Source organism: Amborella trichopoda, chromosome 9 (assembly GCF_054954075.1).
Source record: "Amborella trichopoda isolate Santa Cruz 75 chromosome 9, AtrichopodaSantaCruz75HAP2 v2.0, whole genome shotgun sequence".
Classification (NCBI taxonomy): domain Eukaryota; kingdom Viridiplantae; phylum Streptophyta; class Magnoliopsida; order Amborellales; family Amborellaceae; genus Amborella; species Amborella trichopoda.
The window spans coordinates 14339129-14351316 of NC_142344.1; the positions used below are offsets into that span (position 1 = coordinate 14339129).

General features: G+C 31.8%; 1 long non-coding RNA gene across 1 annotated transcript; it reads left to right on the forward strand.

Moving 5' to 3' along the window:
• Positions 1 to 1007: 1007 nt before the first annotated feature.
• Positions 1008 to 3522, forward strand: LOC148780407 (uncharacterized). The gene is made up of 3 exons (XR_016041440.1): positions 1008 to 2205; positions 2298 to 2425; positions 2677 to 3522. It is a non-coding gene; the product is annotated as an uncharacterized LOC148780407 (long non-coding RNA).
• The last annotated feature ends 8666 nt before the right edge of the window (positions 3523 to 12188 follow it).

Sequence of the window (12188 nt, forward strand, 5' to 3'; positions counted from 1 at the left end):
ATTTCTAAAGCAAAACTGTATTATATTTTTTATGTAGTTTTGCATTAAAAATGTATTTTCAATTTTTATAATTTTGAACGCAAAAAATACATGTTGTTAAAATGTATTATCGTGTGGAATTAAAGTGAATATCATTGTAAAAAAATCGTGGCATATATGACAATTATATTATCCTGCATTTTTTCAATTTTATTATTAATTTTTAAATGCAAAAAATGTATGTTCTTGATAATTGAGTTGTAGCCATGTTTGGAGCTTGCATTTTGTATTATATTATCCTGTATGTTTGTAATTGATCTGTACGAAAATATTATTGTCAATAGAGATATTTTGCAATAACAAATAACGACAAATATGACTACATGAACTACCCCAACATATTATCACTACACATGGTGATTATTTTTTCTTTTGAACTGTCAGGTTAATTTTTAACTTTTTACATATTAAAACAGTTGAATAATGTCAAGATCTGCAGAAGACTCTGTATGGCAACATGGGGTCAGACTTGATCCCAACAAAAAAAACAAAATTATTTGTAATTACTGCCAAAGAGTGAGAAGTAGTAGGGTACATAGGTTCAAGCAACACTTGACAGGGGTTAAGGGAGATGTTTCTGCATGTAGTAGTGTCCCTAGTAATGTAAAAAAACAGATGGCGGTAATTCTTAATGCTAACAAAGGTAAAAAAATTGCCAAACATAGGATGAATGAGGAGATAGCTAGTTTATATACGTCATCGAGCAGGAATGATACAGAAGAGCAATATAATAATGACTTAGAAGAGCAATATAATAATGACCTGAACATGGCCACAAGATTGAGTTTACATGAACAATATCAAAGGGAACGTGGGTTTAGAATGCCCGGTGCTTCTAGCTCAGACATGCATGGTGGGTCTAGCTCAGACATGTATGGCGTGCCCAGCTTAGACATGTATGACGGGCCCAGGTTAGACATGCATGGCGGGCCTAGGTCGAGCATGTATGGCGGGCCCAGCTCAAATATGTATGGACGGATTGGCGGCAGTATGTGTCAACAAGAATCAAACGTTGAAGAAATAGTTCCTAACTTATCTAGGAGTGTCAGTATTGCAGGTTATGGTCGTATAAACCCATTTCTCTCAAAGCCTAAGTCACAACAGATGACCCTAAAAGGCATGGTTAAAGGTATAAAAAACATGTTGCGGTGATATGTTGGTAAATGGTTATACGATAAAGGGATTCCCTTTGATGCAACCAATAGCCCATATTTTCCACTTATGGTCAGTGCAATCCAGAGAGCAGGGCCCGTGTAAAACTCCCGATGCCATATGAGCTCAGTGGGCCAATATTAGATAAAGAGGTGGAGAAAGTTACTAAGTGGATTGAAGAATATAAATAGAGTTAGTCAAGGACAAGCATTACTCTCATGAGTGATGGTTGGTTGAATAAAGTTAGAAAAAAGGAGTTTTTAAACTTCTTGGCCTATTCCCCAAAAGGTACAGTTTTTTTGTCTAGCAAAGACGTATCAGGAACGAAGAAGGATGCAAACTTCTACGTACGACTATATGATCAGATAGTTGAGGAAGTAGGAGATAAGCATGTAGTTCAGTTTATTACGGACAATATGTGTGCGTGTGTTTCTACGGGCAGCAAGTTAATGGATAAGATGAAGCATCTAGTATGGACGCCGTGTGCTGCACACAACATCGATCTTATGTTAGAGGAGATCGGTGAGATCAAATTGTGAAGGAGACTCTAGAGGAAGCAAGGATGGTGTCGAGATTTATATACAACCACTCTAAACTATTATTTCTGTTTAGAGAACACTCTAAGAAAAAAGAGATAATCAACCCGCTTTGCAACTGATTACTTAGCTGTGGACTCCATTCAGGAATCTGAAAGTGCATTAAAGAGATTGTTTACCTGTGAAGAGTGGTTAAATGACCGCCTCTCAAAGTCCAGTACCGGTATAAAAGTGGACGGCATAGTCTCAAATAGGAGGTTCTGGTCTCGATGTTACAGTGTCGTAGAGGCCACTGCCCATTTAGTCACGGTGTTACGAATGGTGGATGCTGACAAGAAAGCTACCATGGGCATCCTTTATGAAGGTATCGAAAGAGCGAAATCAGCTATTGGGGAGAAGTGTAGTTTTGCTAGCAAAGTGATCGAGATTATAGAATGGAGGTGGAACACCAAATTTGGACGTCCAATTCATTATGCAGGTAAATATATATTTATATCATTAGAATGTTTCATTGTAAATTAATTTTTTATGAAATTTTAAATGACGTTTCTCTATCGATATATTTTCCAGGTTACTTCTTCAACCCAAAATTTTTCTATTTGACACCTGAACATCCCCACAAGATTATGGAAGGGGTCAGATACATTATTGCCAGGTTGGAGAGAAGCCATCGAAACTAGGTAGCAGCAGTACAAGAGGTATTATTTAATGTTTTGGTAAGAACTTTATTGAGTTGTTATATTTGTGAGGAATAATGCACTAAAACGAAATATATTTGTTTTAGCTTGCTATGTATAGGGATGCTATAGAATCCTTCGGAACTAGACTTGCTAGGAATTCTCGAACTGAGATGGATCTAGGTTATCCCCTCGCTAATATTTTGTTCATTTATATATTTAATCTTATGAATTGTTCTTGCACTTACAATGCTTTTTGCATTTTAATACAGCTGAATGGTGGGAGATATATGGTACTGATGCACCTCACCTAAAGAGGATATCAATCAAGGTGCTCTCCCAGACATGTTCTGCTACGGGCTGTGAGCGCAACTGGAGTATTTTCCAATGGTTGCACACTACTAGGAGAAATCGACTCGCTACGGAGAAGCTTCATAAACTAGTCTATGTTCATTACAACTTAAACCGCCGAGAGCGACAAATAAAAAAGAAGCTTGAAGACTATGAGTCGATAGACTTAGACACAATATTTGTCACAAACACAACAGACCAATGGGTGGTAGACGAGGAGGAGCCAGTGTTACACAAGAGAGCATTCCTTGAGGCTATCGGTGAGGAAGATCTTGAAGAAGGTGATGAGCAGCATGAAAGCAGAACCAGTCAGCCAACGTATCCACAATTCGTCGGAGATGTCGGTAACATTGCACCTAATGAGGGAGATTGAGAAGGGGGTCTAAGGAAAAATGAGAGAGATGATGATTCTGAGGCCACCCTATCCCAACCATATAATTCACATATCGAGTCCCAATAGCAACAGGGTAGGGATGAGCACGATAGTGTAGGTGAGCATGAAGGATAAACAAGCTTCGGGGATTTTGGATTGGGAACACAACAGAACATCAGGGATTTGGATATAGTCAGACGCCTGCTAATATCGATGATTCGTTTTTAGATCGAATCAATAAATTGTCAAACGAATTCAATCAATGGCACCAGCGTGACCAAGAAGAAGAACGACGTCGTCTGTCATTTTATTTTTAGATCGTATGTTACTAATTGTGTGCTTTATTGTAGTCTATGTATGTTGATATACTTATTACATGATAATTCTATGTTTATCCTTTTGTGTGACGTAAATTAAATGGTAAATAGTAGTTCATGCAGGGAAAGAACATATCAATATTCGCATATTCATGCAAAAAAATGAAAATTCTTAATGGAGTACCCTCATTTTTTATTGAATTCCTAAAAAAAAATATTTATAATGAATTTTAATAAATTTTTCGGATTTTTTTGAAGCTTTAATCTGACCGATTCACCCGATTTCCGATCTAAATTGTCCGATTCGCCGATCCGGATCGATTTTTTAGGTGCCCGATCCGAGTCACTGATCCGCTTTTTAAACCATTACCGATACCGAAAATCAAGCAAAAAAATAGCGATTCGCTATAATAAAACGACGATTCCCACAATACCGAAAATCGGTCTAGTTAAAAACGAGCCGCTACAATGAAACGGCACCACGTGTGCACGAGCACAAGGCCTCATGCTTCCTCACACACTTCCCACGCGATCCCTTGTGGCACCGACGAAAGTTTTATACCCGTCAATCTCCTTTCAATTTTTCAATGTCGGATTTGAATGGTACTTGGCTTCAAAAAGATAAATACAATATAAGATTTTACTCACATGGATAAAGCCACAAGTGAGGCTGCGGTGTAGTTGGTTATTACTCACGTGAACTTGGGTAGCAACGACCGTCTTACTTTTGTTGTAAAAAAAAGGAAACTTAAAAAATAAAAAAATAAAAGTTAATACAATATACATTTTTTGTCAAAAAATAAATAGAAAGTAATACAACATCTTTTTATTTTTCTTGTCAAAAAATAATAATAAAAGGTAATACAACAAAAAAAAAAAAACAGTAATACAACATCTTTTTTTTTTTTTGTCAAAAGATAAATAAAATAAATAAATAAAAAGTAATACACCATCTTCTTATTTTTCTTGTAAAAAAATAATAATAATAATAAAAGATAATACAACAAACAAAACAAAAGGTAATACAACATCTTATTATTTTTCTTGTCAAAAGATAAATAAAAGGTAATATAACAAGTACTTCTTGTCAAAAAAAAGAAAAAAATGTATATCTTAATACAACAAGTATTTATTGTTATTTTCTTATTTTTTTCATAAAAAATAAATTAAAATTAATACAACAAGTATTTTTTGCCAAAAAAATAAAAGGTATTTATTAATACAATAAGTATTTCTTGCTATTTTTTTATTTTTCTCTTAAAAAAAATAAAAAATAATACAAGAAGTATTTCTTAAAAAAAAATAAAAGATAATACAACAAGTATCATATTTTTCTTATTAAAAAAAATTTAAAATAAAAGATAATACAAAGAGTATTTCTTGTAAAAAACAAATAAAAGGTATTTCTTAATACAACAAGTATTTCTTGTCAAAAAAAAAAAAAGGTATTTCTTAATACAACAAGTATTTCTTGTAAAAAAAAAAGATAATACAACAAGTATCATATTTTTCAAGTATGAATTTAAACTGCGATTATTATAAGCTTAAATTAGATCTGTAAATGTAATACATTATAGGCTTGAAGCATGTAAACTATTTTCTTTATCATTTATGACCGCCTATTGTTAGATGTTTTTTTTTTTTACCTAGGAATAAATTGTTTAATTATATTTTTTATTTTTATAACGTGCTGATATCTAACATAATTTTAGGAATATTAATTTAAATATAGGGTTCATACAATGAGGCTATTTGAAATCTCTCTCTCTCTATTAACAATCTCTTCCACTAAATTTATTCTAGAAACATAAAAAATTAAATTTTTGAAAAATTAGAAGTGTTATTTCAAAAATTGGTACGCATTTTAATAATTTTTACATTGATAACCAAATCTTTTATCTTATGTATTACTTTATTTGCATTATAAATTATGTAATGTACTATTTTTTCTTACAGTTGTCAATAATATATTTTAAATTAAATGATATTATAAGATATTTTGGATTTGTTATTATTTGTATATAAAATAATTATAAAATGTAAACCAACAATTTCAATTATAGTATATAATATTATAATTAGTTATGTTGTAATAATTTTAGATCATAATTAGTTAGGTTGTAATAATTTTAGATCATAGTTAGTTAGGTTGTAATAATTTGGGGTTGTTTTTTTAGCAGATTGGGGTTTTCCGCGAATTCGAGATTTTAGTGGCTATTTCTTCATCGATTTAATCCATTCTTTACAGTAGTCCATGTATGATTATATACTTCATCCATGATAATTCTATGATTTTTCCGTTGTGTGATGTAAATTTAATGCTTAACATAAGTTCATTCAAGAAAAGAAAATCTCAATATTCACAAATTGATGGAAAAAATAAAAGATAATATTGTAATACTCTATTTCTTATTGGATTCCTAAAAGCTAATATTTATAATAATTTTTTAAAATTTTTAAAAAATTTAATCCGACTAAGTCAGTTGATTTATAATCCGAATCGCCGATTCACTGATCCGAATGGGTTAAAGAGCCCGGAACACCGATCCTTTTTTAAAGCATGTTACAATACTCTCTTAATAGTCCAATTGGATAAGAGATTCTCTCTCTAGAATTGCTTCAAAAACCTCTTTTTCAATAACCCGACCCCATAAGACATCCTCTCTCTAAAAATGCTTTGAACCCTGACGTCATCTTTGTTTTGCAGTGAGTCCTCTCAGTTTCCTACATGATTCCAGTCAAATAGAATTGAAAGAACCATTGTGTCGTCAGCGATAGTTTGAAGAGTGGCCGACTCATTTATCTCTCTAGAAATGCTTGTTAAGGAAACACCAAACCGTGACTCCATTACTGGCAATCTTTTTAATTTAGACAAAGAAATAAAAAAACTCCATTAAAGGCATTCAAGCTTCGATGTATATTAGCTATTTCGTAAATTCAGACAGAGAAAACCCGAAGAAAATCCATTAATGGCTCACATGGTTCTACGCCGTATCTACCACCCACGTCACCTTACTCATGCTTCGTCTTTTTCTCCTCCACCACTTGTCGGTATCCTACTATCATCGACGCTTCTTTCTCTCCTCCACCACTTGTCAGTACCCTACCATCGTCGACGCCTCTTCGCTGTCGCACAACAACAATAACAGGAGCGAGAACAGTGGTCTGGCGAGGCTTGTTTGCATATGACCGGTGGCAAAATTTATCTTCTATTTGATGATGGACATTAGTGATGCTCATTTACTGGGCACAACGTATACAATGCCTAGACAGTACTTGCAGGCACGAGCTGCAAGCATACCATTGTCTTTTGTGTTTTTGTCGATTGCTTCACTGCCTGCACTTGCTACGAAGAAAAGTAATTGTTCCTTAAACATGTTTGCCCTTCTATAGTAGTAATTGCAGTTCATTCATGGCTTTCCTTACCGTCTCTCTCTTGGTACCTCCTCCTTCTTCATCGCCATTTTCTCTTCAATCTCATAATAACATATAGGTAAGTGACTTCATTTTTTCCTATAAAATCATTATTTGATAAAAACTGATATTTCTATAATATGCCTAGAGATATTTCTACATTTAATTGTAATATTTTTGATATTGTAAGTTTTGTATATTTTTGTATTTAATAGTAAATTTATAGAATAAATTTGGATACTGTAAATGTTATGTGCATGCAAGAGTTATGTGCAAGCGCTATGTGCAAGTGTTATGTCCAAGTGACAGTGCAAGTGTTATACATGTGCAAGTGTTATACGTCCAAATGATAGAGCAAATATTATGTGCAAGTGTTATGTGCAAGTGTTATGTCCAAATGACAGAGCAAGTGTTGTCTGCGTGCAAGTGATTGCTATAAAATGCTTTATGAAAATTCAAGTTAATGATTTCAATAATATTTTAAAAATACGATATTATTATTTCCTAATATCTACTACATTGATATATAGCATGCAATTGACATAATAATGTCTTTTAATTATATATGACATAGTGATGTCTCTTGTGACTATATGTGTAGCATAGACAAGGTAATGTTTCTGGTGATTATATATGAGACATGCTTCTGATTAGATATTTGTTCATGGTAATATGTTTCTGATAAGAGACGTGTGCACGGTAACATGCTTTGGATAAGATATGTGTGCATGGTAACATGCTACTGATAAGATATGTATGCATGATAACATGCTTTTGATAAGAGATGTTTGTATGGCAACATATTTTCTGATAAGATGTGTATGCATGGGAATATGCTTATGATAAGATATGTGCATATGATAATATGCTTCTGATAAGATATGTGTACATGGTAACATGCTTTTGATAAGATATGTGTGCATGACAACATATTAAGATACGAGTGCATGGAGACATGCCTCTGTTGTAATCTGATGTGATAATTGTGCCGACAGTTGTGGTTTATCCTTACTCTCTATGATAGTATGAGAGTTTGAAGTGCATGTGTTTGGGAGGTCGCACCCCCAAAATCTATGTAAAACATAACTCATTTGGTAGTGTAACGCTCTCTTGCCAGAAGGGTACATGAGAGGGGTGTGTCTTGCAAGACTAGTGCCTATCAAAAGCCCCAAAGCACCGTAGGGTTATGTGTATGTGAGGTACTACACAACAGAAGTACCCGTTGGTGATGCTTCTCCTGTGGGACGGTAGAAGTTGCAACCTTGGACTCGAAGTTGGGACCTGAGACCCGAGGTTGGTGCTTTTATTGTAGGACTTGTGTTGTGCATGCTTGTTTGATCATATCTAATACTTGATTGTAGTAATGTTTTAAACTACTAAAATTAAATTATAATTGATCTTGATATGAATCACGTGCATATAGCTTATGTATCATGCTTATTTTATTTGTCCAATAAGAAATACATGATATGTGTAAGGTTAGAAATGAATCTGTCTAATATCATGTATTAGAATGCATGAAATCAATACGTCGAATTTTTGCTTATTATGCATTTTTTAAAAAAATGTTTACATCTTCCAACTTTGATTTTTTAGGATAATGATAGTCACTTTAGTAAGTACAAGCTGTTGTGAAATCTTTTCAGAGTAATCGCAGCCATATTGTTCGTATGTACAGCTAAGAGGGGTATGGAAGAAGTTTGTAGTCATGGATAAATTCGCTTTTGTAACTGTTGTTCTATCAAAGTTATATATATATATATATATATAGGAAAACACTGTGCAACACCTATAGGCGAAAATGAACAATAATTTCGTCTACCCCCATCGCTGTCTAAAGTTCATTGTGTGGTTACGATTGTCCGGTAGTGTTTCATTTTTTATTTTTATTTATTCAAATCAGATGACCTGAAACTTGGAACGTGTATTCATAAAAAATAGAGGAATTTTTGAAAAATAAAAAAAAAAATTTTACATGAAATAAATTGACCAAAATATCCCCCAAAAGCATGAATATGAAAAAAAACAACGTTTTTTAGTCCTGAAAAATAATGCATCTTGCAACACATTATCTAGAATGTCTATTTTCAAGATTTTTACATATTTATAGATCGACTTGATTTTAATCAATTTTTTAATACAAAATTTTCTAATTAGGTATGAAAATAGATTTTAAGATAATACTAAGTATTTTTTACAACAAAATTACATGTTATAATAAAATTTTAAGGTACACCATAATTGGATTGTTTAAGGTTGTAACCTTATAGAAACTACACCCATATATATATATATATATTATATTTCTATTTTAAGGGAACATAGAAACTTTTCTTTATTATCCATTTTGTCTTTGACTCTATTGATTTCTTTAAGTTTTGGTTTTTCTAAAAATTCAAACTTAATTGTTTGTCCTACTCTAGATGTTTCTATTCCTGTATTATTAATTGTTATGGGATATAGTAAGGTTAAGAATGGAATTCCAAGTATGACTGCCTGACTTAAGTTTTTTACCATAATAAAAGGTGTCGAAAAACAGTGTCCATTATTGCATACCATGGCATTTGATAATTTGTATTTAATAAATAATCTACTACCATCAGCAGTATTAAGTATTTGAGTAGTTTTATCAAAATATTTTGATGGAACTAAACCTTCATTAATACAATTTAAATCTGCACCTGAATCTACTAAAGCTAATGTTTGAAAATTATATTCCCCTTCGATGACAATTTTTACTAATATAAACCATTTTTGAGAAATAATTTTATTTACTAAGTTTACCGATATATTTTCTTCAACTTCTTTGGTTCTGAAGGTTTCTGGTTCTTTATCACTAGGATCTGCTAGTTGATCGAATTCGATTTCGTATGTATCAGTTACAGTTCCTGATATGTCTTTATGTAATTCTAATATTTTGATTCTAGTATTTAATTGTCCTATTTCTGTTTTTATTTCATTTACTTCTTTTTTTAATTCAGATATTGTGGGTTCTCTTTGAAGTATATCTTTTTTATTAATTCGTTTGAGTATTTTAGCAAAATTGTAATCCTCTGGTGGTTTGAGTAATGGAATTGGTTTATTTTTTGCTTTTGTTAATGTGATAAATTGGGTAATAATTTCTCTCTTTTCCTCTAGATCATTTATTTTTTCTATAAGGTCTAATATTAATGTATCTTCTTTGGAAAGCATATTACAGGAACATTCTTCTATATTTTGTTCAGATCCAGATTGTTTTGTTGAGGACATGAAATAATCTTCATCTTCTATTTGTCCTACCATTGTAGTATCAGTGAAAGATTCAGAAGAATCATCATCATATATTTGTATTATATCATATAGTTTATTTCTAATAGATTATTCTAAGATTATTGTATCTATTTTCTTTTTTATTTTACATTGGCTTTTATAATGGCCAATTTTTCCGCATTTATAACATACAGGTAATTTCCTTTTACCCTTATGGTACTTGTATTTTGGAGAGAATTTTTTTATGAATTTTTCTTTCTTATGTTTTTTATAAGATTTCTTTTCTTTTCTTTCTGTCTTATATCTTTTCTTTTTATGAAATTTATCTCTAGATTTTTCTATATGATATCCGAATTTTTCACAGAAGTCTCCTAATTCTTTTTTACCAGTCATTTTTTGTTTATCTAATTGTTTCTTCAATTTCATGTCTGTACATAGGGCTAATCCTTCTGTACATATTTCTGCAGATAATTCTTCTAATGTATAAACAAAATATAGTATTATTCCTCCATTTTTAATTTTTAATCTAGTTTTTACCTTTTCTGCAAATAAATATGGTAATCCAGCAATAAATTTTTCTTTTCAATGATCCTGCTGGCTATCTTCTCTGCTTAATAGTCTGGAAAAGAAAACATCTTTGTACCATTTATAATGGGATAGGGTTGGACATCTTAAATTAGATAACAAATCTTCAGATCGGGCTTCAAGTAAGGCTGTACTCCCCACAAAATGAAGTGTGATGGTGTAAATGAGAGTATTAACAGCATCATTATCGGAATATAGGACGTCTTGATTATTTTCATTTTTAACAGTCCATTAGCGAGTATTATTCAAAATTTGTTGTTTTGTATTTTCAGGTAAGTGGAAATCCCACCAACCTCGAAGCCATCCTGTGAAACCACAAACAATGACTTTGGCGACCTCTTGATCATGGTTGCCTACCATTTTGCACGCAGAGGCATACATGGTCATATGTTTCATAGTGTCTAATATTTGTTGTTCAGATAATCCATCTATATTCCAATTTACTATTGATCTTCCTGAATAGGAAATATTCTGGGCTACCAAATCTTCTTCGAATTGTATATCAACAGGGGTAGGTCTATGATGATAGGGCCTAGCTGTTAAAGGTTTCCATGATTTTCCATATACTATTATTTGAATATTATTATTATCTTGTTCATGACTATTTTCCGTAAAAGCTTCTTCCATATTCTCTATTGTGTTAGCAATTATGGGTGTCTCTTTTTATAAGGTTAATGTAGATGATTCAGGGATTTCTGTAGAAATTTTCTCTTTTTCTTTGTCCTGAATTTTTTAAGTTTTCTCTTTAATTTCTAATTTAGATAATTTTGATATTAATTGATCCATTAGGGTTTTATTATTTTCTCTAAAATTAAATTTTTCTTTATCAAGTGATGGAGGTGGTTTAAATAAAACATTTGTGGTTTCTTTTATAGGTACAGGTCTTAACATATTTTCAATTCTGCATGCTTGCCTTCTTAAAGATTGCATATATAAATTTGTATAGTTATTTTGTTCTATTACATGTGCAATCTTTAGGAAGGCAAGCATCCAGAATTGAAAATATGTTAAGACATATATATATATATATATATATATATAGTAATAATTTTATGATATCATCCCACACTCATGTGTGTAGGACTTCAAAGGATTATCATTAAATTTGACACAAATATCTAGAAAAGTCAAATCCCACACTCATGTGATAATCTTTTTAAAAATCTGTACAAAATTTAATGATGATCATCTGAAATTCTACACATGGGTGTGAGAGGGTCTCGTAAGAAATTCTACTCATATTATTAAAAGTTGAGAAAAAAACTTTCTAAAAAAAAAAAAAAAAAAGGTTTTCCAATGAAAAATTTGTTTTAAAGCTATATATATATATATATAATAAAAATTTCGAATTTGTTTTGGCGAATAGACCGTTACATCCACATAATTTTAATGTTATAAAACTTGAGGCGCGACTGAGGCCCTTTGAACCTTCAACCTCGAGACATCAACCCAAATTCCATAGATTTTATCGGGTTTACATTCTGAGTGTGGGTGG